Source organism: Nicotiana attenuata, unplaced genomic scaffold, assembly GCF_001879085.1.
Source record: "Nicotiana attenuata strain UT unplaced genomic scaffold, NIATTr2, whole genome shotgun sequence".
Lineage (NCBI taxonomy): Eukaryota > Viridiplantae > Streptophyta > Magnoliopsida > Solanales > Solanaceae > Nicotiana > Nicotiana attenuata.
Window position 1 is genome coordinate 176,157 of NW_017671820.1, and position 23,954 is coordinate 200,110.

The 23,954-nt window shown below is 40.5% G+C and overlaps 1 non-coding gene across 1 annotated transcript; it reads right to left on the reverse strand.

Moving 5' to 3' along the window:
- Positions 1-21,253: 21,253 nt before the first annotated feature.
- On the reverse strand, positions 21,254-21,326 carry TRNAK-UUU. Its single transcript has one exon. It is a non-coding gene; the product is annotated as a tRNA-Lys (tRNA).
- Between the last annotated feature and the right edge of the window lie 2,628 nt (positions 21,327-23,954).

The following is a 23,954-nucleotide window of genomic DNA, read 5'->3' on the forward strand; positions in this document are numbered from 1 at the left end:
GGAAAGTCATTGGGTCATGCCGGAAAAGAAAAAGGTCCTCGGGTTATGCCGGGGAGGTCCATGGGTTATGCCGGGAAAGATCATCGGGTTATGCCGGGAAAGTCGTTTGGGTTATGCCGGACAAGAAAATGGTCCTCGGGTTATGCCGGGGAGTTCCACGGGTTATGCCGGGATAGTCATCGGGTTATGCCAAAAAAGAAAAAGGTCCTCGGGTTATGCCGGGAAAGGTCATCGGGTTACGACAGAAAAGAAAAGGGTCCTCGGGTTATGCCGGGGAGGTCCACGGGTTATGTCGGGGATCAACTAGGGATAGAAACCCTATAATGACTACCAGGTTATGCTGGGAGCAATGGAGACCCTATGTTGGGAAGAACTCAGCTAGAGATTGGGGACCCTAAGGCTACCATGATTTTGAATTTTTCTTCTTTTCTTTCTTCTTTCTTTTTCTTCTTCCCTTTTTTTTACTCCACTTTTCATTTTATTTAGGCGAATGAATGAAGAGTTTAAAAAGACTCCCCTTTTCGGGTCAACTTTTGCTGCAGAACCGTTTTGGTTTTATTGCATCTGCTTCTTGCAGAGTTGTTTTGGATTGCACCTGTTTTCAAATCAAAGAACAATTTGTCAGTTTGAAACGGTGGTTGGTTTTGTGGCCTTGATTGTTTTGATCACTTGATCTCGGCCCAACTCTTTCGATGAAATCTCCATTGCTTGCTGGCTTTCTGGGAATTGGCTTCATTTCTAAACCCAGGAGTCTTGACTTTTCAAAATTCCACATGATAGTTAACCATTGTGGGGCTTGGCTTTTTATTTCCTTTTGCCTTTATGGGCACTTGACTTTGGATTTCTTTCCTTTTCAATAATTTTGACTTTGGATCATCGGCCATCATGGCCAGTCGAGATCGACTTGATGCACCTGCTGAGGCTGGGTGCCTTTACTTGAACTTGGCATTTGCTAAGCAGAACCCTGTAAAACCAATCTTGCCATCTTTTCTTTGTTTCGGAGGAGGATTAAACCGAAAGGGATTCAAATAAGAGTAAAGAAAGGACAGGATAATGAATTTAAAGAGAAGTGTCCCTTTCGGGGGAGGAAAGAAGGACTTATCTGGAGTGCATGCAGACTTCAATAGACATGACATGCTTCTAGGACTGGATATCCGATCTGTGCAACTATCTAATTTCTCATAAGCCCATTATGACTCGTGTTTTAAAACCGAGAAACCTTGACAGGACTCTTTCAATGCCAATGGTTGTAACAAATTCCTTCTTCTCGATCAACGGCGCCCTTTGCGAGTTTTCGCCAATTGACCTCTCTCATTTCTCTTCTTACCGTCGCCTTATAGTGCTCTTTGCAAGTTTTCACTAACAAGACTCTCTCATTTTTAGTTTCTCTACTCACCATCGCCTTACAGTGCTCGTGTGGGTTTTCACCAATAAGACTCTCTCATTTTATTTCTCTCGTTTGATTGTATCAGATCCAAGCAACCGCATTCTCCGATTTTTGAACATTCTCACCGATTGATCAGAAGGACTTGAATAGGATTTAGGATAAAAAGAGTTTGGATTGAATTACAACTTTGGAACCTTTCTGACGAACCGTCGCCGAACCATTTTAACTTCTGCCCTAGTTTCAACTTTAGAGGGGAATGTGAATTTTTATTTTGGTGTGACTGAACCCCAAAGAGAGGCTGCCTATGTATCCTTTCGGAATCAAGTCGAACGTAGTTCAGGAAACTTTGTTTTTGATTTTATTTTGTTCTTTTACAAATGTTTTCGGGTTTCAAAGAGGGTAATCAAAGAAAGGTAACCGGCTCAAAGGGTTAGCAAAGGGTAGAAGTGTTTGGGGTAGCGAAATGAAAGCCTTCGTTATCCCAATCGGATAATATTGGTGCTGCAGAAAGCTTAAACATAATACCTTTTGACCGCTTCTGCATTTACAGCTGTTTCAGGATCATTTCCTTCAATGTCTCCCAAGTACAACGCCCCTTTTGGCAACAGTTTTCTTATAATGTACGGACCTTTCCAATTTGGAGCGAACTTTCCTTTTGCTTCCTGGTGGTGAGGGAGAATACGTCTCAAAACGAGTTGCCCCACTTCAAAATTCCTAGGCTGTACTTTTTTGTTGTAGGCACGGGCCATTCTTTGTTGATACGACCGCCCGTGGCAAACTGCTGCCTTTCGTTTTTCATCAATCAGGGTTAACTATCTAGACGGGTTTTGACCCACTCACTGTCCTCAATCTCAGCTTCAACAATGATCCGGAGAGATGGAATTTCATCTTCTGCAGGTATTACGGCTTCAGTGTCGTAAACCAATAGATAGGGTGTTGCTCCGACTGATGTGCGCACAGTTGTGCGATATCCCAACAATGCAAACGGCAACTTTTCATGCCATTGTCTCAAACTTTGAATCATTTTTCTAAGAATCTTCTTGATGTTCTTGTTTGCTACTTCAACGGCACCATTAGCTTTAGGCCGATAAGGGGTAGGATTCCGATGCGTAATCTTAAATTGTTCGCATGTCTCCCTCATCAAATGACTATTCAAGTTTGTAGCATTGTCCGTAATGATAGTTGTAGGGATACCAAAATGGCAAATGATGTTGGAGTGCACGAAGTCTACCACTGCTTTCTTAGTGACAACTTTGAGAGTAATTGCTTCAACCCACTTTGTGAAGTAGTCGATGGCAACCAATATGAATCTATGCCCATTTGAAGCTTTTGGCTCGATTGGCCCAATGGCATCCATACCCCAAGCAACGAACGACCATGGTGCCGACATAGGATGCAGTTCTGAGGGAGGTGCATGAATCAGGTCGCCGTGTGCCTGACACTGATGACATTTTCGGACGAAGCTGAAGCAATCTTTTTCCATGGTGATCCAGTAATACCTTGCTCAAAGGATTTTCTTTGCAAGGACGTATCCATTCATACGAGGTCCGCATGCTCCTGCATGTACTTCATTCATGATTCTTCCGGCCTCTTGGGCATTCACACATCTCAAAAGGTTCAAATCTGGAGTCCTTTTGTACAAAACTTCTCCGCTCAAGAAGAAGCCACCGACAAGCCTTCTAATGGTTCTCTTTTGATCTCCACTGGCTTGCTCGGGATATTCCTTTGTTTTCAAAAACATGTTGATATCATGGTACCATGGCTGTACATTTGGTTCCACCTCAATCGTATTGCAATACCGATGCCTTTCTCGGATTTGGATTTCCAACGGGCCAATGTGGCCATTGCCTAGATATGGTAACATCGAGGCCAAGGTAGCGAGTGCATCGGCTAACTCATTGTGAAACCGAGGAACGTACCTGAACTCAACGGATTTAAACCGTTTGCTAAGATCTTCCACATGTTGCCTGTATGGTATCAGCTTGACATCCCGAGTTTCCCATTCTCCCTGAGCTTGTCGGATAATCAGATCTGAATCTCCTACGATTACCAATTCTTCCACATCTTGGTCTATTGCCATGTTCATACCCATAATGCGGGCTTCATACTCGGCACTGTTGTTTGTGCAGAAAAACCGAAGACGGGCTGTGGCCGGATAATGCTGACCAATGGATGAAATCAAAATTGCCCCAATCCCGACACCTTTTGCGTTCACCGCTCCATCAAAGAACATTTTCCAAGCATTGGCGTCCTCTAAAATTTCCTCAACTGAATTTACTTCCTCGTCCGAAAAGTAAGTACTCAAAGGCTGATATTCATCATCAATAGGGCTTTTAAGCTAGGCGATCCGCTAGAGCTTGAGCTTTCATTGCCGTGAGAGTGACATAGACTATGTCGAATTCGGTGAGCAGGATTTGCCATTTTTCCAACCTCCCTGTAGGCATCGGCTTCTGGAATATGTACTTTAAGGGATCCAATCTGGTGATAAGGTAAGTGGTGTAGGCCAACAAGTAATGCCTATGCTTCTGAGCGACCCAAGTTAAGGCGCAGCAAGTCCTTTCCAACAAAGTGTATTTGGCTTCGTAACTCGTGAACTTCTTGCTCAAATAGTAGATTGCCTTCTCTTTCTTCTCGATCACATCGTGTTGCCCGAGGACACAACCGAAGGAATTTTTCAAGACTGTTAGGTATCAAAACAAAGGCCTCCCAGGTTCGGGTGGGACCAAGACTGGCGGATTCGATAGATATTCTTTGATTTTGTCAAAGGCTTCTTGACACTCATCTGTCCATTTAATCGCTGCATCTTTCTTCAACAGCTTAAATATGGGCTCACGGGTGGAAGGCAATTGAGCAATGAACCGGCTGATGTAATTCAGCCTTCCCAACAAACTCATAACCTCTTTCTTGGTTCTCGGAGGCGGTAAATCCCGAATGGACTTTATCTTCGTTGGATCTAGCTCAATGCCCCTCCAACTGACTATAAATCCCAAGAGTTTCCTAGACGGAACTCCAAATGCACATTTAGCCGGGTTTAGCTTCAAATCATACTTGCGCAGACGCTCAAAGAACTTTCTCAGGTCCCGAACATGGCCATCATGCGTCTTGGACTTAATGATCACATCGTCCACATATACCTCGATTTCTTGGTGCATCATGTCATGAAAAATGGTAGTCATAGCTCTCATGTACGTTGCCCCGGCGTTCTTAAAAGGCATGACCCTGTAACAATAGGTTCCCCAGGGTGTGGTGAAGGCTGTATTTTCCGCATCTTCTGCATCCATCTAGACCTGATGATACCCAGCATAACAATCCATGAAAGACTGTATCTCATGTTTGGCACAGTTGTCAACGAGGATGTGGATGTTTGGCAAAGGGAAGTTGTCCTTGGGACTTGCTTTGTTCAGATCCCGATAGTCAACACACACTCGGATTTTCCCGTCTTTCATTGGCACTGGGACTACATTAGCCAACCATGTGGTGTATCGAACCACTCCGATCACACCCGCTTTTAACTATTTGGTGACCTCTTCTTTGATCTTGTCACTAATGTCAGTTTTGAATTTTCTCTGTTTTTGCTGGACAGGGGGACAATCGGGGTAAGTTGGCAATTTGTGCACCACTAGATCAACACTTAATCTTGGCATATCATCGTAGGACCAAGCAAACACATCTTTGAATTCAAACAAAAGTTGGATCAGTGCATCCCTAGTTCTTTCATCTGTGTGAATGCTTATCATGGTTTCTTGGACCTCTTCTAGACTACCCAAATTTACTGGCTCGATTTCATTTAGATTTGGCTTAGGCTTATTCTCAAATTGTTCCAATTCTCGATTTATTTCCCTAAAAGCCTCATCTTCATCGTATTCAGGTTCTTGATTTATTATTTCACAATTAGACAGCGTGTTTGGATCTGGGTATGAAGACCGCAAGCATGTCATGTTATTTAAAGATGCATTATTAGAACTAAAAGAAGAAATAAGAAAGTAACAAAAATCAGAAAGAATAAAGAGAGAGATTCATGAACGATGAAATATTGATTTCATTTCATTGAATTTTGAAGATAGCAGGGTTTACTTTGGAATTTAAAGATAAAAAACTAAAAGAAACATCCGAGTTACACCCTGGAACAACTCGTGATGTAGAAAAGGTGGCAAGACTGGACTACCAGGATTCTTGCCTGACTGGGAACGGAGTAGCCTTCTAGTTTTGCAACTTGGCATTGGGCCCCATATACAGCACCTCAGCGGTGCTCGAGCCTTCTCCCGGCTGGACCATGTGGGTTTCATACAACATCTGCCCCATGGCTCCACATATCTCTTCTATTTCCTCGGCCGTGAAGGCCTCATCTTCCTCTTCTGTGTACTTGGGCTTGGCGAATGTTTTGAAAAGATGTGGGATTGGCTGAGGCAACACCGAACCATTGTTCTTTCGCTCATTTTCCCATGTTTCATCAGCTGGCGTGGCTTGAAAACCCACACCAAAGAACTTCTCGCTAGCAGCCAGAGTGATAGGTTCTGTGATACCTTGAAATGATGTCCCAAGCCCCTTCCCGGGCTTATAACCATGCCTGATCATTTCCTTGGCAACCATAATTGACGCATTTGAGAGAAAGGGTTGAGGGCACGGGCTTCCTTCTTCACATTGGTCTGCGACCACAATCTCGAAAGCTTGATAGACTATACGTTCGCTACCTTCCCTAGCTTCAAGACATGGGACTGACGGGTCCCTATAAATTGATTGCTCGTCCTCTCCGTGGACCATGATCTCCTGATCTTCATATTCAAGTTTCACCATCTGGTGGAGAGTGGAAGGTACGGCCCCTACCGCGTGAATCCAAGGCCTTCCCAAGAGGAAATTATAAGAAGTGTCCATGTCTAGGACCTGAAATGTCACCTCGAAATCCACAGGACCAATAGTCAAAATCAAATCGATCTCGCCTATGGTGTCTCTCTTGATACCATCAAAGGCACGCACACAGACATTGTTAGGCCTAATTCTCTCAGTCCCAATCTCCATTCTTTGCAAAGTTGAGAGAGGGCAGATATCAACTCCGGATCCGCCATCCAACATGACTCTTTTCACATAGTACCCCTTGCATTTAACTGTCAAATGAAGGTCTTTGTTGTGGGCAGCCCCTTCCGAGGGCAGATCATTCTTGCTAAATGAGATCTGGTTGATTGCGAAGAATCTTTCTGCCATCCTTTCCAATTGTTCAACAGTGGTTTCAATCGGAACATAAGCTTCGTTGAGGGTCTTTATCAACACTTTATGATGCTCGGTTGAGCTCACTAGTAGAGACAGGAGTGAGACCTGTGAAGGAGACTTCCGGAGTTGGTCTATTACCTCATAGTCCGCAGTTTTCATTTTCTGGAAGAATTCTTCGGCCTCCTCAGCATTGACGGGCTTCTTGAGTGGGAAACGCTTCATTTTGGCTTTGTTCAAATCCTCCAAGTTAAGGTATTTATCAGCTGGGTTAGTTTCATTTGCTTCCCCCAAGACCTCTTTTCCCTTGTATTTCACTACCGCTTTACTGTAATTCCATGGGACGGCAGTGGGGTCTGTCATGGGCTTCTGTGGTGCGCGGCCAATAACCACGTGCTCATTCAGCCTTGGTGAAATTATTGGCCCCCGTACCACATAGGTCCCTTTAGGCACGTATATGTTAGGTCTCTTGTTCAACTCGAACCTTTTTGGAGGACTCAATGTCATTTGTTCTTTCCTGCGACCCCGGGGAATATAAAGAATGGCATCTTTTGGGGGAACTGCCCTAGTTTTGGTTTCCACTGTCTTTTCTGCACTTTGAGGGGTGGGTTTACTCTTTTTCTCCCCCTTGTCTTGCTTTGCAGCAGCCTTTGGTTTCTTTTCGATATCAGCAATGGCAATGATGGCTTTCAAAGCGGGATCAAACTCCTTATCTTTGCAAATTATCCCAATAACTGGCCCGTTGTTGTGAGTCGGCAATGGGTTGTTGGTCACATTAGGAATTTCTTCATCCTTCAGCACTATCCGTTTTTGCTCTATGAGATTTTCAACCGCCCTTTTTAGAGTCCAACAGTCTTCGGTGTCATGCCCTTCCACCCCTGAATGATAAGCACATCGAGTACCGGGTCGGTAGGAAGGTGACTCTGGGTTTTGTCTGTTCGGGGGTACGGGTTGCAACAAACCCATTTGGACCAGTTTAGAGAAAAGGCTAGAGTATGATTCACCAATAGGCGTGAACTTTGTTCTTCTGGGTGGTTCCCGAGCACGGGCATTGTAGGGAAAATTATTTTGTGGAGATCGGGAATGGAGCTTGGTGAGGAGGGTTATTTCTAGAAGGTGGAGCTCTGTTTTGGTTAAACTGTTGTTGTGGCCGAGCATATGGCTGGGCGTTCATCACTGCGTAAGGCTGGGGGGCCATAGCATAAGCCACATCCTGGTGGGGTTAATAATGTTGTGGTGCGCTTGGAGGGAGTAACCGTCTGGGTGGACGGGGGTTTCTAAGACCTGAAGCCGTCATCGCCACTTCTTCCTTGTTCTTTCTGTTTGCTACACCTCCGGACCCGCTTTGAATTGCTTGGGACGTAGCTCTTATGGCAGATTGGCTCAAATTTGCGCCTTGTTTTCAGACCATTCTCGACCATCTCACCAATCTTGATGGCCTCAGCAAACGGTTTCCCCATTGCAGACATCATATTCTGAAAGTAGTCAACCTCTTGGGCTTGTAGGAAAACACTAACCATTTCAGTTCATCCATCGGGGGCTTGACCCTGGCCGCTTATTCGCGCCATTTAACAGCATATTCTCGGAAACTTTCCGATGACTTCTTTTTGAGATTCGCAGAGAATTCCTGTTGGGAGCTATGTCTTATGTTGTACTGAAATTCCTTGACAAAATCTCGGGCCAAATCATCCCAAATGTGCCAACGAGATATATCCTGATCCATGTACCACTCGGATGCGATGCCCACTAGACTCTCTCCGAAATAAGCCATGAGAAGCTCCTCTTTTCCACCTGCCCCTCTCAGTTGATTGCAGTACCTCTTGAGGTAGGCTATGGGGTCCCCATGCCCATCGTACTTCTCGAACTTGGGAGTTTTAAAACCTAGGGGTAGGTGAACATGTGGGAACATACACAAATCAGCGTAGGATACACTTTTCTGACCACTTAAGCCTTGTATATTCTTGAGGCTCTGTTCCATACTCCTCATCTTCCGAGTGATTTCTTCTTGCTCGGGGTTCTTTGTAGCTTTCTCCTGTCCCGCGGTAAACTCATACCGGGGTTGTTGAGTGAAATGAGCCATTTTTGGTGGAAAGGATGGTACTTGAAAAGTAAAAGATGATGGATAGAAGTTTGGTCTGGGCAAAGTGGGTTATGACGTGGCCGAGGAAGGTGGCGCAGTGAATATGTTGGAGGCCACACCCGAAATTAACACCTGGGGGCGAACCTCAGAAGGCGTTCCGTTAAAGTGGGCTGAGATGGTAGGATATCCGAGCGGAGTGTTTGGGTAATTTATTGGGATGTTGGAAGTTCCACTTGCCCTGGTAAGTAGCTCAAGGAAACCAGGTATCGTACTCGGTGGCTCTCGACCATTGGACCAGGCGTCCCACATTTTCAACATGCGGGAACGCAGAACCCTATTTTCCTCAGCAGCCGTTGACTCTAAAGTTGGGATGGCCGAGATCGGGCTATCCTCTGGGATAGGAACTGTTGGCAGATGACTCTCTGACGACATTTCAACACTTCCTTTTCATCTTGTAAAGTTAGGATGTGAAGCCAGATTACCACAAAACCAACCACCTTAATATAGAACCTACTCAATAGCAAACACAACAAACCAGTTAGTTTGAGACAATTAACACATAGGGAATCGCACATTGGGGTGTGATGCACCTATACAGTTAAATGTGTTTCTATATGTTTTGCAACGGTTGCGTGTTTCATCCCGGCTTTTGCTTATCTCCCCAACCTCTCCTTTCTTTTGGGCGTTTTTCACCTTTTGCTCTCTTTTGCATTTTGTCAATGTTTTCCCTCTTATTCCTGTTTTTCTCTCTTTTTCTTGTTTTCTCTATTTTTTCTTGGTTTCTCTATTTTTTTCTTGGTTTCTCTCTTTTTCTTGTTTTCTCTCTTACTTTTATTCGAATTATTTAAAAATATAACCGGATCCGATTAGGATTGCCTACGTATCTCGACGCCGCGTGAATCAGATCATCACGTAGTTCAAGGAATAAATGCAAAAAAGAATTAATTTTCGGGGTTTTTCCAAATTTTCATTAATAAAAACTTCTACTTTTCTCTGTTACAAAAGACTCCATCATACTTTTCTAGGAATTTAAAACTAAAAACAGATTCGAGATAGACCTTAAGAATGAAAATACAGACTCGAAAAAGAGAAAAAAAATCAAGAGTACATCAGTGCCTCCAAATATGTCCTAGGAATACCAACCGGTCTTGTTGCGGGCCTATGCACCATGTCATCCTGGAGGCGATAGAGATCATCCATTATCTGGCGGACAAAGATCATTACAGCGGCGAAGAACATGGACATGGTCATGTCCTCGCACTCGTTGCATTTCATCACAATGTAGTAAGCGATTCTTCTAACCCTTTCCCTGATGATGCCCATTTCTTGCAACAACCGCCCAATCTGGTGAGATGTAGCCTCCAAGACCCGGGTGGCCGTATGATTCTGCTCTTGCAAATGTTGTAGGTCTCCCTCTAGTTGTTCCATCAAAGCGTAGCAATGTTCTCTCTCGGTTTTGAAGCTCTTGGCTTGTTTAGTCATTTCACCTTCAAGGCTGTTAAGCTCCTTTCTCTAGCCCGTGACCCCTCTGTCATATCTTTCCTTCAATTGTCGAACGAAAGTTGCCCGTTCTTCTGCATTTTTGGCCAACTTTGTTCGTACTTTTGCTAGCTCAGACTCAGTCTTTTGCAAATCATCCTCACAGTCACGTACTTTTTGTGTAAGGTTGTAGATGAGCCTTTCATCTTTTCTGCTTTTGCCCGGGTTCTCGGCTTCTATTCTCAGTTGTCGAACTTGGGCTCTGAGAGCTTCATTTTCTTGGGACAGCCTTTTTCTTTCACCCTCGGCCTGTCGTACCTGTAGATCATTATTGAATGTGACATTTCTCAACCCTTGCAAAGCGTGAATGGTGGCTTGATATTTCTTCTCTTTCTCTCCCCAGGCCAACCTTTCCCGGATTTTATCATCAAAAGCTTGAACATGGGGTCTTTTGGCGGGCCTTTCATGCTCGGGCTCGGGCTTTGGCTCACTATTCACACAAAACCTTCTTTCAAAACACGCAGCATAGTTTGGATCAACTTCCCCCCTAGCCAGATCTGGTACCTGGGTGTCACCTTTTAGATATTGGCAACTATTCCAATCTCGTTGAACTAAATCCTCAGGTAGTGTTGCTTCTGGGTGTAGCTCAATGACTTGGGTACTCAGATCTGCATCTTCGGGTATCACTTGATATATTTCCAGTTGTCTCAGAACTCTTTGTGGTGCATATGGTTGGATACTCCTCATACCCATCATCATCAAGTAGCCTTTTGAAGTTGTCATGTATATGACTTCTATTACCGGAAGCCATCCTGTGGTCCATTAAATTTGACTTGCTTTCAGATTTCTTAAATGGGAGACCCAAGCCTCAAATCCTTCTGGTGATTTGTAGTCTTCCACCCTTTCCTCATAATTCTTGATGAAATTGTTCCCGTCCGAAGCATAACTCATGAACTTGCAGTGACGGCAAAGGTGTTCGATCAACCACATTTGAAGAAGAATATTGCAACCCTCGAAGAATTGAGCCCCAGATTTGCACAAGGTTAATTCTTGGTAATTGTCTGCCAGCACTAACGGGACAAGTGTGTGATCTTTTTTGGTAGTGAGGATTTGTGCAATTCTGGCCATATGAGTGTCTATTGTCCCTTCTACATTTGGAAAGACCATGATCCCCAAAAATGCCACGATGAAGGCAAACCGACGCTGAATTTGCCAAATGCTCTTGTCTTGTTTGTTATTCAACCCCTTTTCATGTGTTTTAAACCCGGCTGAGTGCCCGAACCTGAAGTACAAGAAGTAGAAAGAACAATATCCTTTGCTCACATGGGCCTTCTTCATTTGTTTACTAATATTCAGAAGATCGAAGAACTTGTGCACAGAGGGAGCTCTTGGGAATATGAGTTGCTGCTTTCTCAAATTTTGGCCAAAGTCAATATACCCGGCCATTTCTTCCAGAGTAGGGGTGAGCTCAAAATCCGAGAAACGGAACACATTATGGACGGGGTCCCAAAAGGTTACCAAGGCTTTGATCAAATCTTCCCGGGGTTTAAGGTTCATGATGTCTATAATGGAACCTAATTGCTTTTTTACCCAATTCGTGCCGTCTTTATCTAAATCATTCCACCACATGCGAAGCTGCAGCTGAGCCTGCTCTATGACCAACTGTGACGGGTTCTGGACAGTATTCATCTGTGACGGGTTCGGGATAGTATTCATTTGTACCTGTGGAGGGTCGAGGTTAGGGTTGAATCTGGTGGACTCTTTTTGCAAATTAAGTTTTTTTTTTCAATAAAGAAAATCAACGGACAAAATCCCCTTTTATGCCACTTTAGCAAAAATGGTCGTTTTTGTAAACGTGGCCCCTTCACAATTCCAAACAAATTTTGAGGCCGGGGGAAAGTATTTTATGAAAGACACCTTACAGACAGACTTGCCCGTTCTTCCCAAAAATAGCCCTTCGACAATTAAAGGATAATCTAAGGCTATTCCGGTAAGAACGACTTTAAAAATACAACTGAAGCTGGGTCAGCTTATTCTTTTGACCAAATCTCTAAACTACACTTTACTTGATTATTTAAAAAATGAGGTCGAACCTTATGTGGGTTGCCTACGTATCCCACATCCGGTGAGAATCAGACCTGCGTAGTTCGGGAAGTTTTGACATAATTAAAAATGATATCTGACTCACTCTTTTTTGAAATTCATTTTCCTCTTCTTCTTTTTTCAAAAATTTTGGCAGAGTTTCGTGATATTTTAAATACCGGGATTTTTAGAACCGGGTAAATTCTCTATCTTACCTCACTCTTGGTTTTTCTCTTTATTTCCTTTTCCTAGCCGGTCAACATGCAAGCCGAAACAAATAAATATTCACATAGCACGTAGGATGCATCAGGATGGTCTTTATTTTGGGTACACCTGTCCTAGACGGACCCAACCCCTGTGTTGAGTCCCTAAGGTCAAATGCACGTGATGCAAATAATCATTCCTACTAGGGATCCGGCATGAGGTTGCGTTATTCTAGGTTGAAAACCTGGGTTTGTGTTTTAGACCTGGCTTACTCGAGCGGACAAACTCGAGTCGAGGAGGGGGCAACGTACCGGGAGCACGAAAGTGTGCCCGGCCTTGTTGCTTGCCCAGCCCCGTTCTATTTGGTATAACTCTAACAGAAAAGTGGGCCACGCGAACGTGAGCACCGTTTTTTTTAGAAGACTCAGAAGGGAGGCATAAGAAGGCATTTAAATATCAAAGCGGTGAATGGCAATTAGCACATTAAGTCCACAAAATACAGTAATATCAACAATAAAGCCAAATAAAATCACATAAACAAGCTCGAATTCTTGAACCCTGAACCGGAGATTCTGGATTCTTATCCCAAGCAGAGTCGCCAGAGCTGTCACACCTACTTTTTTACCACCCGAGGGGGATATAAGGGAGTTTTTCCAATTAAAGTGACATCATTCGAACTGAGATTATTTTATTTAATTTTTTCAGAGTCGCCACTTGGAATAGTTTATTATGGTGCCCCAAGTCACCGGTTTATTTTTTAAATCCCAAATCGAGGAAATTTTTGACTTTACTAAAAAATCTGCGAACCAGAAATTCTAGATAAAGAATTCTGTTAACCCGAGAGGAAGATGTTAGGCATTCCCGGATTTCGTGGTTCTAGCACGATCGCTTAGCGATTTATACTTGACTTAAATTGTCTAATTACTTATTTTTAGAACCTATGTGCATTTACCTTTTAGTCACTTTATTTATTCATAAATAAAGAATCGAGTTACGCGTACGTATACTCATTTTCTTTGGCGCGTCAAAAATCATGTCACGCGAGCGTGTCCGCAATTAATAACGCTTTGTTGATTTTATTAAGAAAAGTTGGGTTGAAGTTGCGCGAGCGCATCCCTCGAGCTATTTTTAGAATTAAATTCGCAATTGTGTTACGCGAACGTATACATAATCGCAATACTAATCTAAATTGAGCCTAAAGCAAACTACGAATATTTAGGATTATTGAAATACTAATAAGAGGGCCATAGCTTATTTAATGAAAGATGGTACACCTCAATTTTTAGAAGGCTTGTTTAATTAAGGTAATAAAAGGAAGTTCTTACTTACAACTATTTTGGACTTAATGTCAAGCTATTGAATATGTACATGCTTTGGGGTATAGGTATTGGGCCTCTAATTAAAAGAGAGAGTTGGGCCAATAGTGTCCTATTAGATTATTTGGTTAGGAATCGGTCAATGTCTGAAAATACTTTGGGCCTGGGATTTTAGCCCATAAATGAGGAAACCAAGGATCCTCGCTGCAGCTGACCTTAAACCAAGTCTGCCCATATTGGACTTATATTAGGCGGGCCCAGTTGTGGCTATTTATTGGCTGGGCCTATCTACCTTTACATTTTAAAGCCCAAATTCACACAATACATGTTTGCAACAATTGTAATTCTCCTAGCTTTGCAATAGAAAAATCAGAACCCGAACTATTAAAAGTGCATTTAAAACTTGAAGATTAATTACACTATTATGATTTTCACAGGAAAAAATGAACAGTGGGCAACATTGGATTGTTAACCCAATTCGAATTTCAATGGGTCAAACCTGAAGCCCAATGGCCTGGAATATCCAAAGCTGGTTTAAGCCTCAACTGGGTTATTTTATCAACCAGGCCCAAAATTGATTTTGGCTAAATAACACAACTAATCAAAAATCGAAGATCATACGATGAATTTACAGCCATGGAACTCGATATAACATGCTCAAAAATACCTCTCTACTCAAAATTGATTTTAAATAACAATCATCAACGCAAAAGTTGTTATTATCATGTCACTAATTACTTCCAAACTCATCATGAATTCGCATAAGCTCAACTGTCTTTCTAACAGTCATTTTACATTTACAGCATTTTAACATTAAACTGACAGCTATTACAGAATGTCTTTAAAAAAAATAATGTGAGAATTACTCTTGATCTACTACACCAAAAATTGATCATACAAGAGAAAAATATCAACTATTCTATTACAGTTTCCACGTAATTGACAGCCTAGTGAATACTTGCCCCTTTTGGATATGATTTATCCATCAAAAAGCTTGATTCGCCACAAGAGACCATCATTCCAGCATGCTACCAGTGACAGAATCCCACTCTTTGGCCTAGATCTTGCTGATTTGGCCAACCGGTGGCCAACTCTGCAGAATATAGCCATATGACCAACAACAAAATCCTTCACCATCACCTCATTCAACAATATATACAGAAAACAACTATAGAAGCTCTATATATAAAGCTGAAGTTGAAACTGCAAACTTTAACCATATTGATGTCAACTTATTCATGCAACTTACACATTCAGTTTCTTTTTAAAAAAAATTGCAAATGCTAAAATACCAAATACGTTATGTTTATTCATGGACTAAACTTATGCTACATAATCTTCACTTTAAAAACGAAATAACTCCATTCTAAAGAGACTTTCAGCAGCACAATTACAACAATCTACTTAATTCATCAGGGAAGAAAACAAAGAAGGGATAGATTTGATAATAAACAAGATAATCGCACATCTTTGAGGCACAAACTGTTAAACATAAGCACAACAGGAACAGATTACAACTTAAATTTCATATTTAAGAGAGGTTTCAGATTGTGATGTTACATACGTAAAGGCAAGTGGACAGAAGAAAAGGAACCAAATAAAGGCCCAAAAATGCAAAGAGAAAATGACCAACTCCAGCAGCAACAGCCAACAAAACACAGCAGTAAACCCCAGACCAAATGAAGATAGCTTTGAAACCAGAAAACCAGCTAAAGGAAATAGGGAAATCTTCCACTTCAAACCATATTTTTTTACTTGTAAAGAATCAGAAAATGAGAAGTTTTGAAGTTTTTTTCAAGATTTCTGGAATCTGAACTTTTTCAGAAAGAAAATAGAACTTTTGTGCACTAAAATGATGCTGAATCTGTGCCTGTGAGTGAGGGAATGTTTCCCTTTTATAGAGTGTACCCAAAAAGCATCTAAAAGGCATATTCTAACCTAGTACAACATCTTTTGACAGCTGTATGTCCTTTTTCCTTATCTTAAATCAGCATTTGCTAAGGATAGGGACAGCTGTCCTAAGCTCTAGAACTTTCTGATTTTTACCTAATGTGAAACTCCAATTTTACCCTTCAAATTCCTGCCTATTTCATTTTTACCTAAACTCTTTTGGTTCAATTGAGTCCCTAAAGTTTTCTATTAATTTCAAACCATGACAAACACGGACAAGCCTAGAAAAAATTAGAAATCTGAATAAAAAGTGCCTAAGAAGAACGAGTGGCTGCAATCAATCAATAAACAGAAACATTTAACTAATTAGACCTAACAATATTGAATTCCAACACCTAATGTATCTATTATTAAACAAAAACAGAATCACAAAGACTAAAAGACCTTAAACCGATTTGAAACTAACATGGAAGAACAACGAAACCTAATTAATCTACCTCATGCAGTTGAATACTGAAATTCAGTCATGCTTCAATTAATTTTCTGGACAGGAACAAATAAACGCCAAACAGAAAACATGGAGAGCAATCAGGCAGTTTATACCTAAGAAAAATTCTAACATTAACCCTAATTATTCTAAATCTGATGCACTCAAGATTAAACTACAATATTCAGCATGCTTCAATTGACACATAAAACCAAAAGACAATACTAATTAAAAGGAAAACATTGTCATTATACATGCTAAAAGAAAGAAACAAGTGGAAGAAAAATAGAAGATAGCATAAAGAACAAAAAAAGAAGGAAAGAGAACAAAAATGGAAAAGAAATTACCTAGGGCTGCTCGGACTAAAGCCAGTTAACAAATTTTGCAAGAGGAAATCGGGAACTTATACAACCATTAATTGACTGTTCCTAACAAGAACAGTCAATTAATGGCCGTTTTGGGTTAACCCGCTCCAACAAGTTGACCAAGAAAGGCAGAAAAAGAAAGATTTAGGGTTTTTCAGAGTCTCAGAAATAAAATTTGACAATATTGGGGGTGATTAGAGGGGAACCAGGGGTATATTTGGGAAGAGGATGAAAGGGGGATTGCATGGTGTAAATTTGAGGAAGTTTGGAGCACTTTAGGGTTTTGGGCCCTGAATTTCAATCTAAGATTCGAGAATTTCAGGGGTGATTCGAAAGAAATGGATTGGAGATTTAGAAAGAGGAGGTTACGGGGGTTCTGTGGTATAAATTTGGGGAGGACTGGTGGTGGTCCGCCGCTGTGAGACAATTTTCGGCCGCCGGACCAAGGCGGAGACGGCGAAGGTATGATGGGGCGGCTAGGGTTTCTCATCAGGGAAGGTGAGAGACGAAATGAGCTGAGTTTAGGGTTTTGGGGGGGGGGGGTTGACTAATTTCAGGACAGTCTTATAGTTGATGAGAGGCGAGTTCCGAGCCGTTAGATCATAGAGATCCAACGGTTGTGATTAGGAGGGGACAAAACGGGATCGTTTCGGACTATAGGGAGATGGACCGAGTATGGTTGGTTTGGGACTGGGTCTGGGTAAGCTTTTGGACGGGTTTGTAGCTTAAAAATGGCCCAATTGCTTAATTTAAAAACCCATTGCAATTAAATCCTTATTTCCTTTTTCTCTTCCTTTTTCTTTAATTAAAAATCCTAAAGATAAAAATCCTAAATTATCTAAATTGTAAAATTAAACCAATTACCTAATTACAAAAATTATAGAAGTTACTTAATTCTAAACTAAAAGAGAAAAGTCAATAACCTAAAAATTAAAAGGCAAAAATATAAAAATGAGCTATTTTTTTGTGATTTTCAATTTTTATAAAATAAATAATTACTGATTAATCCTAAAAATGTAAAAACAAAACTAAAATGAAATGCATGGTATTCTTGGCATTTTTCGTAATTTTTTAATAAAATTAAACGTGCACAGAAATGCAAAAAATTAATAAAATTCTACAAAAATTCCTAAAAATGGCAAATAATTAAGAAAAAAATCCATTTTCTTGGGATTTTATAGGAGTTGTTCGTATAGGGCTAAAATCACATGCTCACATCTGCCTATTAAATTATGTTGTTTATTAATTGTTTGTTCTAAATTGTTACTGAATTAAAAATGGAAACCCGGTGAATAATTCAATTGGTTAGCTTGCCTAGCTTTCACTAGTAGGCGTCATCACGACTCGCGATGGTGGGAAATCCGGATCGTGACAAAAATACGCAATTATAAAAACCCTACCCTAATTCCTAATTCTTAAAAAAGGCTAAAAACGGCAGACTCCCAAAAGAAATTGGAAACCATCTCATTCTCTTCAAAAATTAAACCAGCAGCCCTTTCCTTCGTCCAAGCCACCACCCAAGAACAGCGGCAGCCGCCCTATGTGCGGAACTCGAAATTGCCGTGGATACTTAGAAACCTATGGAGATTGATCTTTCGTGTGATGAAATAAAGGATCTGATTTCCAATATAGTAATATAATAAGTGAAGTTGAAGATTGTTGTGAAAGTACACCATCTGATCGAACAACTGTGAGCGGTGATCATCGAGCTTGTTGCTTATCGCTGAACTTGTTGCTTCTGCTGCCCGAGAATCAGACGATTCATCACTAGGGTCCTTATAGGTTATGCAACTCTGTATGTTTGATTGAGGTCGCCAACACTATTCACCAATTCATTTTTCGCCGATATCTCTCTCTGATGAAATCGATTTTCCGTTCTTAGACCGAGTTTCTGTTATCGTTCGAGCCGTTGAGGTCACCACGGTTCTGAGAATAAAGTTGATTCACTAGTGGTATTTTATTTTTATAACTTGTCTTTATGACTTACTGAAATTTGTTTGACTAAGCATTAAAGTTTGGGATAATATATATTGTTATTTGGAAGATTTCCTTTAGCTGATGTTTTGTTGTTTGGATCTATTTTTTTAATTTCTTGACTCATGAATTAATCTTATCTTAGCTATTATTATTTTAGTTTGTTTAATAAAAATTGAATTCCTTAAGTATAAACAGTAGTTCATCGTGGCCATGGTTCATAAATATGCTGGTTGATTCATATAAACTTAAACTTAGGAAAATAATCAATTATGAACATCCTAATTTGCTTTAGGTGCGTTAATTATATAAATAATCGTGGCTATGGGTACGGTTTCCGTGGCATAGTCACGATACATAAATCCAAATTCGGGTGCACATTTCATGTGACTCGACTATAACTTCAAATAATAACAAAATAAATACGTTGCAGATCGTGGGTACGGTTGCCGTGACGCGATACACAATGTGTACAAAAACAAACGAGTGCGCGACGTCGCGACTTGTTCAAACAAATTTCATAAATGTTAAAAGTGGTTAAAAGGAATAAAATGAACATAGGTTTTGAATATTTAATTAATCAGGTAATTAGGTCAATTATTAATATTTGAGTGACCGTGCTAAAACCACGGAACTCGGGAGTGCCTCACACCTTCTCCCGGGTTAACAGAATTCCTTACCCGGTCTTCTGGTTTCGCAGATTTTAAAACAGAGTCAAACTTTCCTCGATTTGGGATTTAAAATAAATCCGTGACTTGGGACACCATAAATTATTCCAAGTGGCGACTCTAAATAAATAAATAATCTCATTTCGATTAATGTCTTTTTAATTGAAAGAACCCCCTATCCCCCTCGGGAAAAAAGAGGTGTGACATGTGTGCCTGAAGAAATTTAGGTCAAAGAACCCTCGATAAATGTAATTATATTTCCAGTAGAGGGGATCGAGCATTCTATTGAAAGTTTGGGCCATAATCCGTTAAAGAGCGGCAAAAGAAAAAGTCCAAAAGGGAAGACAAGAAGATGTAGCTTCACCTTCGATCACAAGAAAGACCAAAAAAGGGTTGCAAGATGTACGAGCAACGATCCAAGAATGTTCATCCTTGGGACGTTGTACTAGTGTAGGATGCAAAAGCTAGTAGATGATAGTGCCACCTCACTCCATGGAAAGCAAAAGGAATGAAGTGTCACACCAGGTTGAAGTTAAGAGAGATGAGCGGTAGGATGAAGTTCGCATATTTTATGATGTAGGAAGGATTCTGCGCCCTTCTCTCGTCGTTGCGAATCAAAGCTTTGAAAAGGAGAGCCTTGGCGTAACTGGTAAAGTTGTTGCCATGCGACTAGGAGGTCGCAGGTTCGAACAATGGAAACAGATGATTAGAGAAAGGAATGACGAAGGGAAAGAATTAGAGTAAATGAAGATGAAATACGTATAGTTCTTTGTTCAACAGAGTAGCCTCATATTTATAGAAAGGCGACGATGGTTCGACGGCGCTAGTGGCCGACCAGTGCTGGCGTGTATTTGATGTTTTGGGGAAGCGTACTCACATGAAATTTTCGATCACTTCAAAGCGCCTACGTCACAGACATGACGTCATCATGAAATTTTCGATCACTTCAAAATCGAGGTTCAAATCGTTTCTTATCATCTAATTCTAAGAAACGCGGGGACTATCTGTATACGGTCGAAATCGTATACCTCCAATTTATAGGCTCGAGGTTCCGTCCTAGGCCCGAGTCCGGGCGAGGTCGAGTTCGAAACCGGTGGACCAGACTCAAGCTCGAAGACAGAGTGCAATGCCCGGATAGGAGTTCGTGGAATACCAAGGCCAAGTGTGCTCGACCCTGAAATAGTACCGTTATGGGTTTGTAACAGAATGAGCTAGTTTCTTGCCACGTCCCCAAGATCATGGCGCAAATCCCGGAATATGATTGTACGATTCCGTACTAGGCGGTTAGACAGCTGCATCAGGAGTATTCCCTTCTGTAAATAGAAATATTCCATATTTAGGATTCCCCTATTATATAAAGGGGGACCCCAATCATTTGTAGGACACATAATCACTGAGAAAAGAATATACTCTCTACTTTTTGCCTATTGTTCATCAGCATTGTCCTTTAGCTTTGTTGCTCTTGCTTTACTTTTCTTACTTTATTGCTCTTAGCCCATCTCGAGGTCATTACTGTCAAGTAACATTGGTTTGATTCACTTATCTCTTTCATTTCTACTTCATATTTTTTGACTATTAATTGGTATTGAACTAAATCACATATCTTTAAAACTACAAATCAAATTTAATTGTTACTCGTATTTTCGAGGTAAACAAGGTAGAATGAAGATGATATCAAGTCTCGTCAGTTAGTCAAAATTTGTGAACCATTTAACAATACAGACAAGTCTTGCGAATCTGCTTGTGATTAATTTATTGAGTAGGATGAAAATTCTACTAAATTAAAACCCAGTGGCAGAATTTGTGAACAAGAGTAAAATTTGTGAACAATTTAAAGATATAGATTGTACTAAAGTCATAACTTGCCAGCTGCCTTGTGAAACCGTAAGTTTTCAATCTTCCGAGTGTGTAATACCCAAATTATTTTGGCACAAATTCCTTAAATGAGGACAAAATTTTGCTTAATGAAATTTTCAAGAGTAAGTGAAAATTCACATGGGTCACTAACTTCTATACAAGGAAAGAACTTAAAAAAAGAAAATGGCAAAAACCTTTGTGACCTCTCACACAGAACTACTAATTAAATGCCAAAAAAGATAACACATTAAACAGCAGCTGTCGCCGTCTGTGGGAATCGAACCCACGACCACGTGGTTAAAAGCCACGCGCTCTACCAGCTGAGCTAAGACGGCTGATTGTTAATGTCATTGTTAATTAATTATAATTAAAATACTTTACATTTGTATCTTCATCAAAACGAAGAATTAGTTAACTTCATAATGCATGATTAGTAATTGGCATTTACCTTCACCATTCTCCTCTTATTACTCTTTGTTTTTTTATTTTCATGAAGGAGTTCACTCTTGAGTGCAGAGGTGAATCTAAAATTTAAGATTTTAGCATTGAACCAATCGTATTTTAAAGTTATGAGTTTATATTGTTATACATTACGATATTAATGAAATTTTACACATAAATTTATATTCCACGTTAAAATTATTGGGTTCAGTTGAACCCGATGCTGACACGTTGTATCCCGGAGAAATTCAAAAATAGCCAGATTTACAAGTGGTCGTTCAAAAATAGCCCAGTTTCAAAAGTAATCGAAATTTAGCCACTTTTCATTAAAGATAAATCTGAGCGAAAATACTGTTCAAAACCCGAAAAATACGCCAGTATATTATGCTGGAGTTCCAGCATATTATATTGGAGTTCCATGATAAGTATGCTGGAACTCCAGCATAATATGATGGAGTTCCAGCATAAGTACATTAGAACTCCAGCATAATATACTGGAGTTCTAGCAAAGTATACCAGTCCAGTATAATATGCTGGAAGTTCATACACAAGTGCTCGAATCTCCAGTATATTATGCTGGAAATTTCCGTGTGTTAGAGTTCCAGCATAATATGCTGGAAGTTCATACACAGGTGCACCGAACTCCAGTATATTATGCTGGACCGGTCTCTGTTGCAGCAAAATAGTGGCTATTTTTCATCGACTTGATAAACGCTGGCTATTTTTGAATGACCAGTCCAAAAACTGGCTAGACCGTGCTATTTTTACGTTGTATCCGCCTCTGCTTGAGTGGATTGTCTATGAAAAGGAGTTCACTCTCCGGGAAATAAATGATAGAAACCAACTCAAGATGTGGACCTTAAGTATTACAACGAGTGCTCTATTTAGGATGATCTCGTTTCAACCTATGAAGTATTGAAGTCTTTAACAACCCACGGAGGGGAATAAGAGAAAAGATTTATTCAAACCCCCCCCCCCCCCCTCCCCCTCCAGCCAACTTTAGTGTTCAAACATACTAAGGGTGTGTTAGGTACGAAGAAAAACATTTTCCGGAAAATATTTTCCAATTTTCTCATGTTTGGTTGGCTTAAATATTTTGGAAAACATTTTCCTTATGAACTCATTTATTGGAGGAAAATATTTTCCTTATCAAGAGAAGGGAAAACATTTTCCAAAACTCCTTCTCAACCTTCTCACCTTATTCCCCACCCCACGCCAACCCACCCCACCCCCTCTCTCCAAAAAAAAAAATTCGTCACCACCCACCCTGCAAAAAATATTATTTTTTTACCTTTTTTTGTAATTTTAAATTTCTGTTTTTTTAGTTTCTGCTCACCCCCGCCGCCCCGCTCCTTGCCCCAGACCCCCCCCCCCCCCCGAAATTTTTTTAAAATATATTTTCAGTTTTAGTTTTTTCATCTTTCGATTTACAGGTTCAAAATTTTACAAGTTTATGTGTTTGGAAGTTTGCGGGTTTAGAAATTATAAAGTTTACGGGTTCGAAAGTTCGCGGTTTCGAAAGTTTAGCGGTTCGGAAGTTTGTGAAATTTGTGGGTTCGGAAGGTTGTTGGTTCGAAAGTTTACGGCTTCATGTTTATTGTATCTAAATTATTTATGAATACTCTTGAGAAGTTATTTTCTTTAATTTGCGTACCAAGCACCGGAAAATGAATAAGATTACTACTTATTTTTCAAGAAAACCACAGAAAAATATTTTCCGTTATACCAAACACACCCTAAGTATGCATATTTTATATATGTAAAATTTTATTAGATCACGTCACTAACAAAATTTGGACTAAATCATAAATTCAAGATATATTAACTCAAGTGAACATTTTGGCTTAATAAATCTGAATTTATTAAAGTCAAAATTAAATGACTTAAATTCAAATCCAACAACACTCTAGCCTCTAGGTTGCCATTTTATTTTATTTTATTTTTTTGTTTTTTTGACCATTAAGTCATTTAGGGTCGATGGCACAAGGTTCTAAACCTGATAGCCTCCCCCCCCCCCCCCCCCCAACCCAAACACACACCTATCACCACTTAGATATAAGACGTCTGTTTATTGTAGAGTTTGAACTTGCGAAGTACACCTAGTGTGTGCCCACACATTACGTGTGAGCTAGACCAAAGTTTAGCAGGAGATGGGGCTTTTTCTTTTGCATTTATTCACTCTTTAGGATTCCCCACAATGTGGGAAACACTTACATGCACGTGATGTTTGCGCTAAACAAAACAATTTATCCATATACATATCACTTACCAATGATCAAGTGATTGAAGTCTAGACATTTTATTTGCTTGTTAATTATAAACCCCAGGTAAATTTTTACCATGTGTAATTTGTATACCGCTCTAATTTGAGGACTCCAATTGGTTTAGGAGAAGTGTGAATGTCAGGTTCTTCCCCTCCTTTTTCTGAAGATGAAACTGCCTATTCGCCTCTGAGCTTATAATTGTGCTTGTATTCTTCCCCAGTAACTTTGTCTTAATGCCTCTGTACTTCTATTCAAAGT